This window comes from Zonotrichia leucophrys, chromosome 15 (assembly GCF_028769735.1).
Source record: "Zonotrichia leucophrys gambelii isolate GWCS_2022_RI chromosome 15, RI_Zleu_2.0, whole genome shotgun sequence".
Lineage (NCBI taxonomy): Eukaryota > Metazoa > Chordata > Aves > Passeriformes > Passerellidae > Zonotrichia > Zonotrichia leucophrys.
In genome coordinates this window covers 6,177,233-6,190,418 of record NC_088185.1, presented here as the reverse complement: position 1 = coordinate 6,190,418, position 13,186 = coordinate 6,177,233, and the positions used below count along the sequence as shown (strand labels likewise).

Genomic DNA, 13,186 nt, shown 5'->3' with positions numbered 1-13,186 from the left:
ACAGAGTTTGACATGCTGGTGGCTAAAGATGGAGGATTTATTTATTTAAATAATGCTATTGTGTTGTGGGAGTGAGACTTTGCAGAGCAGTCCTTCAAGTGGGGCTTCTTCCCTTCTCCAGGGGATACTCAGTCCAACCTTCTGGCGTTTTTGGGATCTACTGAAACCAAGGCCCTCCAAAGAACCAGCTCCTGCCTCAGGAGCCACCCACTCAATATTTGCCATATCTTTGCACTGGTTTTCCAGCAAGGTGACAATGGACAGGGTCTGTCCCCTGAGTGGCAGGGCAGTGTGGGAGGTGTGTGCTGCTGCTTTGGAAAGAGCTGTGAGCAGCCCAGAGCCTCCATCCCCAGGGTCTACCAGCCTCTCACTAGGGCTTTTCCCAGCTGGGTTTTAAAAGGAGGAAAGAAAAGAGCTGACAGAGCTGGAACTGCTTTAAGGTGGAACTGAAACAATAGCTTGTGGCTGTCTGAATCAGTTCCCTTGTTCCATGAATTTGACTCAGAGCTGAGTATTTCAGAGCCTCAGAAAGAAAAGGCTCATTTCAATTTTGGTTCTAATAATGGGCAAAGGTCACAGCAGTTGGGAGGAGAGAGGAAATGAAAGGCATGGGCTTGGCTGTTTTCTCTGAACCAGCTTCACCCGTTCCTGGTTACCATCTCAGCAGAATAATAGCTGATCCTGAGCAAAGCCAAGAAATGAAATTAACACATGCAAAATTGCATTACAGCCGTGTCAGGATCCTGCTGCCCAGCAGTGAGAGCAATGCCTCTAGAGCACGTGGCAAGGACAGCACAGGAAAACTGATGGCTGGGAGCAGAGAGCTGGCTCTGCCAGGCACAGCCCATCCCTGCAGCTCTGCCCTGGGGGCTGGAGATGCTCTGCTACCCCTGCACCCTCAGCTCTGCCTCTCTCAGCCCCCACAGTGCTTTAAGGTGCTGTAAATTCAACCTGGAACCTGCCTCGAGGCTGGTGCTTGAGCTTCTCCAGGGACTTGGCAGCCTTCAGGAGCAGAGCAGAGCACACCATGAGAGCTCCTGGGAGGAGCAGCCAGCGCCCCTGGCCTTACTGGCAGGCACTTCCCTGGCTCTGATCCCCTGATCCAAGCCTGTCTTGAGGGGCGGGTGCTCATCCCTGGAGGCTGCTGTGCCCCTCTGCCCTTGCTGGGAGCACAGTGTGTGGCAGGAGCCCAGCGGGGCTGGGGAGATGCTGGCAGGTGGTGATGCAAACACTGGCTGTGGGGAGCCCTGTGCAGAATCTCCCACCTGCTCCTCCATTCCCAGCTGCCCAGGAGCCAGCAGCAGGGTCAGGCCTCACACAGCACCTGGGAGCTGCTGGAAATGTGCCAGCACAGCCACTGTGACCCCCGTGGCTCTGGTGCAAAGGCAGGTTTGCTCAGGGCTGGGAGATGAATATGACTATTCCCACGATGTGCTTAACAACATCATTTACCTCAGGGGCTCTGGGGACGGCGCTGACACTCGCTTTAGCAGCTCAAGTGTTTAATGTGTTCTCCAAGGCACTCTCTAAACACAGATAGAGCTGAGTGACACAAATGTATTTGCAGAATGTTTTAGGGTTAGCACGCTCCAGAGCCATGCAATCAAATGATGGTGAGCCAGGGAATGGTTCTTGGAGAGGATCATGATTCAGCAAGGGGTCGTGATTATTAAATACATCACAAGGCTCCCTCTTGGTATTTTTCATACCTTGTTCTCAAAGTATTACTCATATAATTTTCCCTCTGAAAGTTATTACAGGTGACTCACCTTTAGCTCGAGTGAGCAAACATGACCAAGTGTTTATTCTCTTCACAGCTGAGCAATTTGAAGCCCAGATTCTGACCTTAAAAAAGTCCCTGAGTGAGGCTGGTGGGTAAGACAGTACACCACTGGTCCCTGGAGCATCGTGACTCAGAGGCGTATTTCTTATTAAAATGCTTCTGCTTTTAACTCGAGGCAGTCACATTTGCTGACCGACTGACATCCACCGTGAATTTCCCGTCCCACCCCGAGCCAGGGCTGGGCTGAGCTCCCACCAACTCCCCAGCTCCCTGCTGCTGCCAAAACCCAGCAGCCTGCTGCTGTCCCACCCAAGTGCTGCAGGAAAATATCATAGGAAATGCCTGTTTTCTTCCATAAGCAGTTAATCTCAGTCAGGATGGGTCCACTTGTTGTTGTTCCAGGGGGGGAATAAAAATGAGCATCCCTGGGCCAGGGGGAGAATGAGGAGCAGGGGCTCAACTTCTCTCCACTGCTGAAGGTTAGTTTGGGTGAAATTTTCTCTTTGGATCAAGTTCTTTGCCTTTTTTTCCCCTTGGCACATGAGATCAGCAATTTCACCTTGCAGTGACAGCTTAGGGAGGGCAGAGCATGTGCTGCTGTCCTGCCTGTGAAAGCATCTTTGTTGCCTGCTGTTAATCTGAGCAGGTTTGCAGGCTCTCAGTGCTTTTGTCCCGAGTTTTGTTTTCAGTTTGGGTCTCACCAGCAGTCCCACACGGTTTCCTGGCTGGCAGAATGATCTCTAAGCTCAGCAGACTGCAGACTTGTGGCGTGTCCACTGAGCAGGTGAGGGAAACTTCTCACCCTGCCAGAGGGGAGTGCCTGCAAGGCAAAGGGAAAAAGGCACTGCACAGGCTGGTGTACAAACCTCTTCAGGGCTATTTGCAGAGAGGAAGGGACTTTGGCAGGGGACCAAGAACTCTGGGTCCTTGCATTGGTGTTTATTGCAGCAAGGAGAGATAAAGGGAGAGCAGTGACCGAGGCTGGGCTGGGCTCATCGCAGCCCCTGTGCCAAGAATCACCCAGAGCCCTGAGACACAGAAATGCATCCTGAGCTCAAACCTGTGTGAAAGTGCCTGGGAGGAGGCTTAGGCTTGGGAACTGGTGCCCTAAAAGCTGCTGAGCCCTGGCAGTCAGGTTTAATTATTAGCTAATTGGCTGGGATGTATCTCATTTGTAACAAATGAGGAGAGGAAGGCTCTGAGGCTGTGGCTGGTGGAGGCAGAGCTGTTTAACTCCAGGTTGAGCTGGCATAAGAAGCTGCTCTCCTGGTCTCTGGGAGGGGGCTCCATGGTGTGGTGATGCCTTATTGAGGTGTGTGTCCACAAGGATTGGTGGGTGTCACCTGCAGGCTGTCACCCACCCGCCTTTCTTGCTCATGGACCAGGCTTTGGAGATTGCCTGCCACGGTGCTTCATGGGCTGATGCCCTCAGCAAGACAGCAGTCAGGTAATGTGTGTTACACCCTAGCAGCTTTATCACCTGGGAAATTGCCTTTTGAGAGGGCTGGGGGGGAATAAAGCAGAGTAAGTGTAATTCTCAGAGCCCTAAACTCTGTGACAAAGCTGTGGAGAGACTGAAATTTTTTGTCAGGAAAATATCAGTAGCCTTAATCTCTCATTGCTTTCTTTTATAACACATGATTTAAAAACATTCTAGTGTTATCTGTGTGTGATATAGGAAGCAGCCATGTAATATTGTCTCTCTGAAGATTGTGTTGGAGCTCACTATCTCTGCTTAAGTAGCTACAAGGTCAAATCCCAGCTGATATCTCAGAGGAATTATAGAACAGATGTTAAGCTGAGCTTCTGACTTGGGGTGTCCCTCCCCTGGCTGTGCCATAGATGCCTGTGATAGCAGCTAACCAAATTAATTTGTCTGTGCTCCCCTCCTGCCTTGTGAAATTGGGATTACAGCACTCTGTTATCTTGGAGATTCTGTGCAGATCAGCCCAGTGATGAGGGATGTGATGATGGGATCCACACCAGAGCATGGGGAAAGATGGGGGGAAAAGGAATCAACTGAGTTTAGGGTTGACACACAGCAGTGTGGGTTTCAAAATCTGTAATTCTCTGGGAAAAAAAAACTGATTTAGTGGTTTCGGTGTTGCATCTCACAGAGCAGAAATGTTTCAGTGAGGGTGCTGAAATGCAATTAGCAGAATAATTCCAGTTGAACTGGCTCTGCCAGCAGCTCCCAGAGCCAGTTCCCTGTGCTGTGTGCTCTGGGTGCTGCTGGGAAGGTGCAGAGCCCTGAAGTTCCTGCTCTGCCCCCCAAATCAAGCAGGGTCAGTCCCTGGCACTCGGTGTGAAGTGTTGGCCTCATTTGCTAACAGCTTTGGTCTCTCCATAGCTGAGACAGGATTATTAATATGCCTTTTCCTCCCAGGCTGGCTGAGGTTAATTGAGATTTGTGAGGTGCTGAGAAGGTGCAGCAATGAGCAGGGCAGAAATGTTGCTATTTGAGGGAAGATTTTTAAAAACAGGCCTGGAAATCATCAGAAAATAAAAAGAATCACTTTAACAGTAATTATTGAGGGGCGGAAAGTACACTTTTAAACAAACCCCTCTGCTTTAACTCTTATCTGATGGCAAAGCAGATCAAACAGAACACTTTCTGGTAAGGGTGATGTGTTTGCCAGTTGTTTAAATGAACACCTGCAAGCCTTACCTTCAATATTTGCCTTTGGAGATGGCAGGGGACAGTGGCTGCCAGAGCCCAGAGCCAGGGGGAAGAGGCAGAGAGCCTGAATGAGAATGGGAAACCCCAGGAGTGCATGTCAACACTGAGTTACATCTGTGGCAGTGGTGTTAAAAATCCATGGAATGGGGAGGGCTGGGTTGGAGGCCAGAGGAACACACATTTAAAATGCCAGTGGGGGTTCCCTGAGGTTCCTCTCCAGCAGGTTGGTGTCTCCAGACAGGGATAATTCAGGATGGTGCCCCAGAGCTGCCCTGCTGCTCCTCCTGACCCCTGGCACCTTAATGAACCTCGTGGTGAATTTCTGCTGCTTGAGCCCTGATCCTGAAATAAACCTGGAGCACCCTTGGATCTGTTCTTCCCCATCTCAGGAGCAGAGCCTGCACTGTGACTTTGTGGTTTGCTTCCTTGGCTCATTTGGGATTTATTTTTAAGGAAAGAGGATGCTTTTGGTTTGGAGCTCAGAACAGGTGTGCAAGTGAGAGGTTTGTGCCTGATGAATGGCATTGAGAGCAGTGTGTGCCTGAGCTGCTGGTGTCAGGTTGTTTGATATGTTCTTCAGGAGGGTGAGGGTAAGGATGAGTTTGCACACACTGGGATCTGTCTGCCTCTGCTTTGCTTTCTGTAAGAGAGAAGTGACATGAGATGGAAAGGTAAAATGGAAGCTGGGATTCTTGGAGCTTGTGCAGCTCAAGTGCCATGATCTCCTGGAAACCAGCAGTGCAGGAGGTGCCAGCAGGAAATGCTTCCTGTCCTGGCTCTGTTCAGAACCACTGGGTAGCTTTGGTTGATGTTTCACTGCTCCATCCTCCTGCCTCTGCTCCCTCAGTGGCCTTGTGCCCATTTCTGATCTCATGCAGCTGTTTATGTGGGGAAAGGGGAATCTCCTCATGTTTGCTGGAGGTTCCCATCACACTCCCTGTCCCATCCTGGCTTCACCCCATCCCAGTCCACCCTTCCCAGGTGCTCCTGTTCCCTCACTGCACTGGTGATGTGCAGGAAACAGCACAAATTTTTGGGATGGCCCGGGCATCAGGCAAAGGATGGAAGGTTCTCCCCAGCCAGCCCTGCCCAGTTTGGGTCAGTGTTGGTGCCCCTGTGCAGGGGTCCCAGCTGGGCTGGTGGTGCTTGGGCACACACAGGGCAGAGCTGGGATGAGCCCCTGGATGTTTTGGGTCCCCTGTGAGTGCCTGGCTGGCCAAGCAGCACCACCAGCCCCTGGCTTGGGGCACTTAGACTGTGACAATCACTCCTGGGTGTTTGGTGGCCTTGAGACAGCTCAGCAAAGGGCTGGCACCACATCCTGGGGATTTCCCTGGGGTGGCACAGCCAGGAGAGCACCAGGCTTTGTGGCAAGGGCTGGTGTCAGCAGCAGCAGCAGGGTCTGCAGGGCTTTCCAGCCAGCCTCATCTCATCCCCATTTCCTCCTCTTCAGTAGCACAAAATGAATCCCTCAGAAGTGAAGTTAACTAAATAAACAAATATGGAGCTATTTATTTTCCATTGTCAAAGAAATGCTGTGGGCTCAGGCGGGATTTTGCATTCACTGTTCACATCTGCAGCCCTGCTGTGCTCGGGGTGGGGGAGAGAATATCCCTTTTATTTGCTCTGGCCTGAGCAGTAAATCAGATGGGAAGGATCCCACCCTGAAGCCACCCCTCTCCAAGCACTCTTTCCTTTCTCCCCAGTCTGAAGGGAGTGGATCTGCACCATCCACACAGTAAACACTGCAAGGAAAACAAATGCATTTCCCTCTCTGGGTGGGGGGGAAGAGAGAAGAAAAAGGCATTAGCAATGTCGTTTTTCCCTCCAAGCTAAAATAACACAGCAGTGAGAGCTAAGGATGCAGCTGTGGTTCAGAGGGGGGTTATTTTTATTTTTTTAATACACCACTGAGAGTTCAAACAACGTGTCAGTGATACGTTGCCTTTTGTAGAGAGCAGCTCCGTTGTCTCCACCCTCTTTGGGTTTCTTCTTGTTTTTTTGGAATTTTTTTTCATTTTCTTGAAGCATTTTATTCACCCTGTTGAACACATAGCTCATCTGGATAAAAGCCTCTGCTGTGACATCCACAGGCTGGATCTGCAGAGCTGTTTGTTTCAAAGCAATAGTCTGGGAGAATTTATTGAGCTGGCTTTGCCTCCCCCCACCTCCCCTGTAAATTAATGAAATGCATGTTCTGTGGCACTTGTTAAAAAGCAATAAATCCTCTCCTGCATTTATTGCTTTGAAGGTAAGGAAAAGATGTGATTTAGTCTGGAGGTAGGGTGGCTGGAGATGCTCTGGTTCCCCTGGTGCTCTGTCTCAAAGGTTAAGTGCTGTGTTTCAGCAGCCAAAGCAGCTTGAGAAGCCAAAGATGCCCCTGGACCATGGTGGCCTGGTGCTGTTGGCTGTCCCCCAGCTGAAGCCCCATCCCAGGTGCATTCAAATCCCTTGTATTCATCTGGAAGCATCCCATCTCCTGGTAAATGCAGCCCCAGGCTCACAGAGACACTCCAGGAGCAGGGGAACAGGGGGGCTTTTGTGGGCTAAGTGCCTCTTCATGTCTATAGGCAGCTCTGTACATCTTGACACTCGGTGATTAGAGATGTTAGTCTGCACTTAACAGTGCCTGAGTATCTCTCAGTGCTTTGCAAATCCTGATTAAACAAACCTTAGGTAATGGCTTTTTGATTTTTTTAAATTTATTTTTTTTAAAAAATCCTTATATTGCCAGGATGTGGTAAAGCTGTGCTCTTAATCTCTGAGTGTGCTGAATCCATGGCAGTGCTGCAAACAGAGCCAGGAGCCCTGGGTGGCTCCTGTCCCTCTCTTCCAGGGCCTGGGCACAGGAGCTGATGTGCCTGTCCCTGTTCCCTGGGCTGGGAATGGCCCCAGGGCAGGGGAGAGGTTGGACACATCCCTGTAGCCCTGCTGGGGTCAGATCTGAGTGTGGCAATATTGTATTTGTGGGGTATCCTGATGAAGGAATGATAAATCTGATTCCCTGTTCTCAGAAGGCTAACTTATTGTTTTATGATACTATATTATATTAAAGAATGCTATACTAAACTATACTAAAGAATACAGAAAGGATACTTATAGAATGCTAAAAAGATAATAATGAATACTCGTGACTCTTTCCAGAGTCCTGACACAGCTTGGCTCCAATTGGCCCATGAGTGAAAACAACTTACACCAGAATCCACTAAAACAATCATCTGTGGGTAAACAATCTCCAAACACATTCCACGTGTGAGCACAACACAGGAGAAGCAAATGAGATAAGAATTGTTTTCCTTTTTCTCCGAGGCTTCTCAGCTTCCCAGGAGAAAAATCCTGGGTGAAGGGATTTTCCAGAGAATGTGAATGCCACATGGCAGCTCACACTAATGGAGGCTTCTTGGTGTCCCTGTGTCCCCCTTGGGCAGAGTGAATTTACGGTCAGAGGGGAGTTTTGTGTCTCTGAGAATGCTCAGCAGGTTGGAGACAGGACAGGATAGTAGGAAGGGGATTTGGGACCACAAACACAACCTCTGCCCGTCTTGTGGTCTGTGCTGCATCATCAGCCTCAATCACACCAAAAATGAGTGCAGAGTCCCTCTATCTGCCTTGGCCTGACCACCTTTCTTCTCTCAGTCTTTGGCTTCCATTTCTTCCTGCCTGGCTGGCCAGAGGCAAATGCAATTCCAAGGGCTGTGCCTGAGGGATGCCTTGGGGGGCACTGGTAATACTGGACAGTGGGAGAGGACACAAAAAAGATGGGAACAGCAGCTCCCACAGCACCCTGAGCAAGCCTGAGCCCTTGGGTGAGACCTTGCTGTAAGGGCACTCTGGGAGGGTGATGTGAATTTAACTCCTAGCAGGCATGACTGGGAGGATGTGGCCAACAGGCACTAAATGCTTCCTCTGAAACTACAAACCCCAATATGCTTCTATTTTTCTCTGGAATAACGCAAAGCCAGCCTGGCTTGTGGCATTTTCTGTGAATGAAGCTGAATTAAGGAGTGGGTGCATACACCAAAAATTCTGGTGAGGGGTTCAGATGCTGGGCTTGGAGGTGTTCTTTTGGAGCACTGCAGGTTTTTCCCATTCCAGCTCCTGTTGTGGCTCTGATGAGAACAGAAACAGAGTAACCTGGGCAGAGCTTGTTGGGCTCTCTCAGATTAGCTCAGAGTGGGTCCAGCAGTGTGGTGGGAGCCTTGCCACACACATTAGATTAGACAGTGAAAATAGATTAATTTCTTATCACTGCTTGCAGCATATTTTGCAACTGGGTTTTAAGTCCTCCTGTTGCAAAGTGCCCTTGGCAGTGTAAAATGTGTGTACGTGCTGAAAAGACAGATCAGACCAAATGTCACCCTCTCAGCACCAGCAGTGCAGTTGGCATCAGCATTTGGCAGTGAGGATCCTCCTCAGCAGCAGCTTCTGCAAACGTGGTGGGCTTTGTGCCCACAAGGGTCTGGGTTTTCTCTTAGATCTGGCGATTTGGAAAGTACTCACCACAGGGAACATCTTAATTCATGTTTCCCTGCAATGGAGCACCCACAGCAGGGATTTTCTCTCCTTCTCTGCATCAGAGAAGGCCTTAAATGGCCATGTGAGCTGCATGCTGCCTTTCCTTGCCAATAACCCCTGATAGCAATCACAGCCACGTGCTTGGTGTCCTTGATGGCCTTGTGTCATGCTGGGCTCACAGAGCCTGGCTCTGCCTTCAGCTGCAAGCTCAGCCTGATGGCAGACGCCAGGCCCCCCAGCTCCAGCTGTGCCCTCTGGGGTGGGTTATCTGTCAGATAAATAAGGGTTTCAGTGCAGGGCAAAGGCACTGGCTGCTCCCAGACGTGTTGGATTCCAGTGTGAGGATGAGGTTTGGTGCTTGGTGGGGTTGGAGCAGTTCATGAGATGTCATCACATCACACACATGACCACTTATTGTATTTGTGGGGTGCCCCAGAGTAAGGCAGGAATGATGAATCTGACTCCATGTTCTTAGAAGGCTAACTTATTATTATAATAAAATATATTATATTAAAGAATACTATATTACTATATTATATATGCTATATAGTATATACTCTAGTATATAATATATAGTATATAGACTATATACAATGTATTATATACTATTACTATATTATATTAAAGAATACTATATATTATATATACTATATATTGTATATACTATACATTATATACTATTACTATATAATATAAACTATATTATATTAAAGAATACTATACTGAAGAATACAGAAAGGATACAGACAGAAGGCTAAAAAGATAATAATGAAAACTCGTGACTCTTTCCAGAGCCCTTACACAGCCTGACCCTTATTGGCCAATAAGTCAAAACAGTTCACATGAAACCAATGAAACAATCACCTGTTGGTAAACAATGTCTAAACACATTCTAGAGCAGCAGAACACAGGAGAAGCAAATCAGATAATTGTTTTCTCTGAGGTTTTTCAGCTTCTCAGGGGCAGAATCCTGGGTGAAGGGATTTTTCCAGAAAATATAACTGTGACAGCCCCTCACCCAGGAGCTTGGGATGCAAGCACCTAACCCTGCTTGGCTCTGGGATCCCAGTGCCTGCTGCCCTTGGAGACCCCAGGCAGGACATTTGTCCCTCTTTAGGAATGCTCTACACCCAGCAGCAATATGTGGAAAGTGATTTTTTTTTTCTTTACCTATTTTATTTACTCTGGGAGTAAAGACCCATTCCTTGTATTTTTATGGAACAGCAGAGGGTAATATTTAGCACCTGAGGCTTTAAAGCAAAATAAATAATAAAACCCAAAAAGGTTTATTTCTATTTCCAAAACATTCCTGTGTTTAATTCAGCACCATAAGTATAACTCTTGACTCTTTCTGTGAAACAAATTATTACCTGGTAACAGCAGGGAAAATCATTTCAAAATCTCTTCCAGGTATCCAGAAAATCACAAAGCAGAGTTACAGCCTGAAACTGAAGCCCCAAACCACTTCTGAGTGGCAGGTTTAAAAGCAGCTGAGGTGAGAAGATGCCTGAACATGCATATTTTGTAGGTGGATAAGCAGCAATGAAGTGTGGTGTTTCCTGCCTTTTGGAAGGCTTTTAGTGGGTTGGCTGATCCTGATCTCCTGAGGTAATGAACAGGGATGGGAAATGGTGCCTGCAGCTGCAGGGAAGGAGTGGGGAGAAAGGAGGAGAAATAAATGAGCAGGGTTTAGAGACTGGAGGTGTGCAGCTCCTGAAGGCTCCGGGGTTATTGCTGTGCTGCTCTGACAGCCCTGAGTGGCTGCTCTGTGACCACCAAAAACCCAGGGACAGTGAAACCTAAAATCTGGTTTAAACCAAACAAACATCACTGGCCTGATGCTTTTCCACATTTTTCTCCAAGGTGTAAAAGAGCCCTGAAGGAATAATTTTATGATATTGTGGGTAAAAAGCACAGGATGAGGAGCCTGATTTCCTTTTCACTCCTTTGCTGTAGATGAACCAGAACAGTTCCTGCCCAAAGCTTTTGCTCCAAGACTCCCCAAGTCCTGAGCAAACTTTTGATGGTTTCTCTCTGAAGCTGAAGCCTAAGATAGTCTTTACTGATTTCTCAACTTTTTGGGTGCTGAGGCACAGGGGTGGCAGGATGGGTAACACCCAAAGTTTCCTTGGAGCCTTTCCTTGGCCTCACATCTCATAGAGACCCTTGCACTTAGCTAAACACTAAAGCCTCATCTGCTTTGAGGTGAGATCCCTGTGTTGTGTTGGGATTTACACCTGCTCAGGCTGCCATGGTGTGTGATGGAATCTGTGCTGGGCTCCCCTCAGCCTCACACAGACCCCTGGGTGTTCAACCAGGGAGGCTGCTGTGACAAAGTGACAAACAGCCCTTCAAACCCTTCCCTGGGCTGCATTCCCCAAGCTTGGTCACTTGGTTGGAACCTGAGCTGCAGAATTTACAGTGGGCACAGTGATCTGCAGTGCATGTGTCTTGTGGAGTGAATATTCCAGGGGGAGAAATCAAACTCATTGCTTTCTGAGCTGTTTGTCTCCTGCAGCTTCAGTCTGCCTTTTTTTAAATGCAAACTTCGAGCTGTAGAAATAAAATTAACCCTGAGGTTGATTTGGTTGGTTTTTTTTTGGTTTTGTTTCCCCCATCTCTTTGGCTTTTGGAGTGAGGGAGACCTGGATGCTTTGCCAAGAAAGATGGATGTTTGTCAGTGACACTTCCCATATCCTGTCCTTTGAGAGCCATTGATGACACTTGGGAATTGATGCCTTTGAACCCCAGGAATTAATGCCTCCCAGCTGTTCACAGCACAGATCAGCCCCTAGATTGCATGTTTTAACTAAATTGGTTACAAAGCAAATCTGTCTAAACTGGTGTGAGCCCCTTTGTGTGGACGCTCCTAAATCAGTTTAAGAGTGGCTGGTATTGATTTTAACTTAATGTGGTTTGTTACTGAAGTAAGCTGGATCAATAGTGCTAAATAGGTGCCATTTCTTGTGTTGAATATACTATGGAAAACATGCAAAGAAAAGATGAGCAGAAAGGGAAAAAGATAGAGTTTGTTCTTTTGTTGTTTCCCAGTGATCATTTATCAGTTTTTATGGCCACTTTGGGGATTTTCCCCAAAAAGATACCAGTTTAAACAGCACTTTTGAGGTGGTAATAAAGATTCCAAATCCACCTTAGCAGGAGATTTCTGGGAATGCAAAGCTTTGTTTCACTCATTTATCACATTTACCTTTGAGCCAGGAACCCATGCAGGAAACCAGCACCTAAATTTCCCCAGAAGCTGCAGGGAGGATGTCCCATTATTCATTTAGTGCCTGGAGCTGTGCTTTGCCATGGAAATTCAGCATGGCCCTGAGAAAACCATGAGGAGCTTCCATCTCCATCACCCACAGGTACTGATGGCTGTGTTTGGCCATAAAAGAGATTGTCTTGCACTGATGGAATGAGCAGGAGAGCACACAAGAGCCTGTGAGGGTTTGTGTTGAGGCTTCCAGCCCTCTGCCAGAAGATCTCTCTGCCTTAGGTGAGCCAGAGGAGCAGGATCTGGGGTGTCCTCAGGAAAGATGGAGTGGAGGATGGTGTAATGTGAGTGAGCTGCCCAATCTCCTCATTAGGACTCAGATTTTACTGAATCCAGTGAGATCTTTGCTTCCACCCCTCTGTAAGCCCATTTAGCCCTTGCTGTCAGCACCCTGGGTTTCTCCCCTTATGCATTATGCACCAGCCTTGCTCCCTCCTGCCTCTGCAGCCCTGCTAGGCTCAGTGCTGCTATCACAGCCCTCTCAGTTCAGCTGTTCAGCTTCATTTGCTGTAACTGTCAATTGTGGATCCATGCTGGCCACCAGAACCCTGTGCTGAGTCCCTGCTGGCCCCTGTGCAGCAGCAAGAGCTCCCCTGCCCTGGATGAAGGATGCCTGCAGTGCCCCAGGGCTGCTCCTTGGACATGGGGGCCAGGCTGGCTGTGACTGCACAGCCCTCCTGCTCTCACAGCCTGTGCAGCAGCAGAAATCCAAATATCTACACAGAACTCCTCTGAACCTCTGGTTTCCAATAAGCCTCGGACAGGTTTCCCTTTTCTCCCCCCTCTTCCAAGTCTCATCCCCGAAAGACACATGATGGAGATGCCCTCACACACTGGGCTCATTGCCATGCATATTGCAGTCAAAATCTCATTTTCATTCCAGAAACAAAAGGTCTGTCAGCTCGTTTAACTGCTCAGAAAACACCCA

The 13,186-nt window shown here is 48.3% G+C and overlaps 1 long non-coding RNA gene across 1 annotated transcript; it reads left to right on the top strand.

Moving 5' to 3' along the window:
• Positions 1–3,082: 3,082 nt before the first annotated feature.
• Positions 3,083–12,327, top strand: LOC135454596 (uncharacterized). Its single transcript, XR_010442146.1, has 3 exons — positions 3,083–3,230; positions 10,389–10,473; positions 12,198–12,327. It is a non-coding gene; the product is annotated as an uncharacterized LOC135454596 (long non-coding RNA).
• Positions 12,328–13,186: the final 859 nt, after the last annotated feature.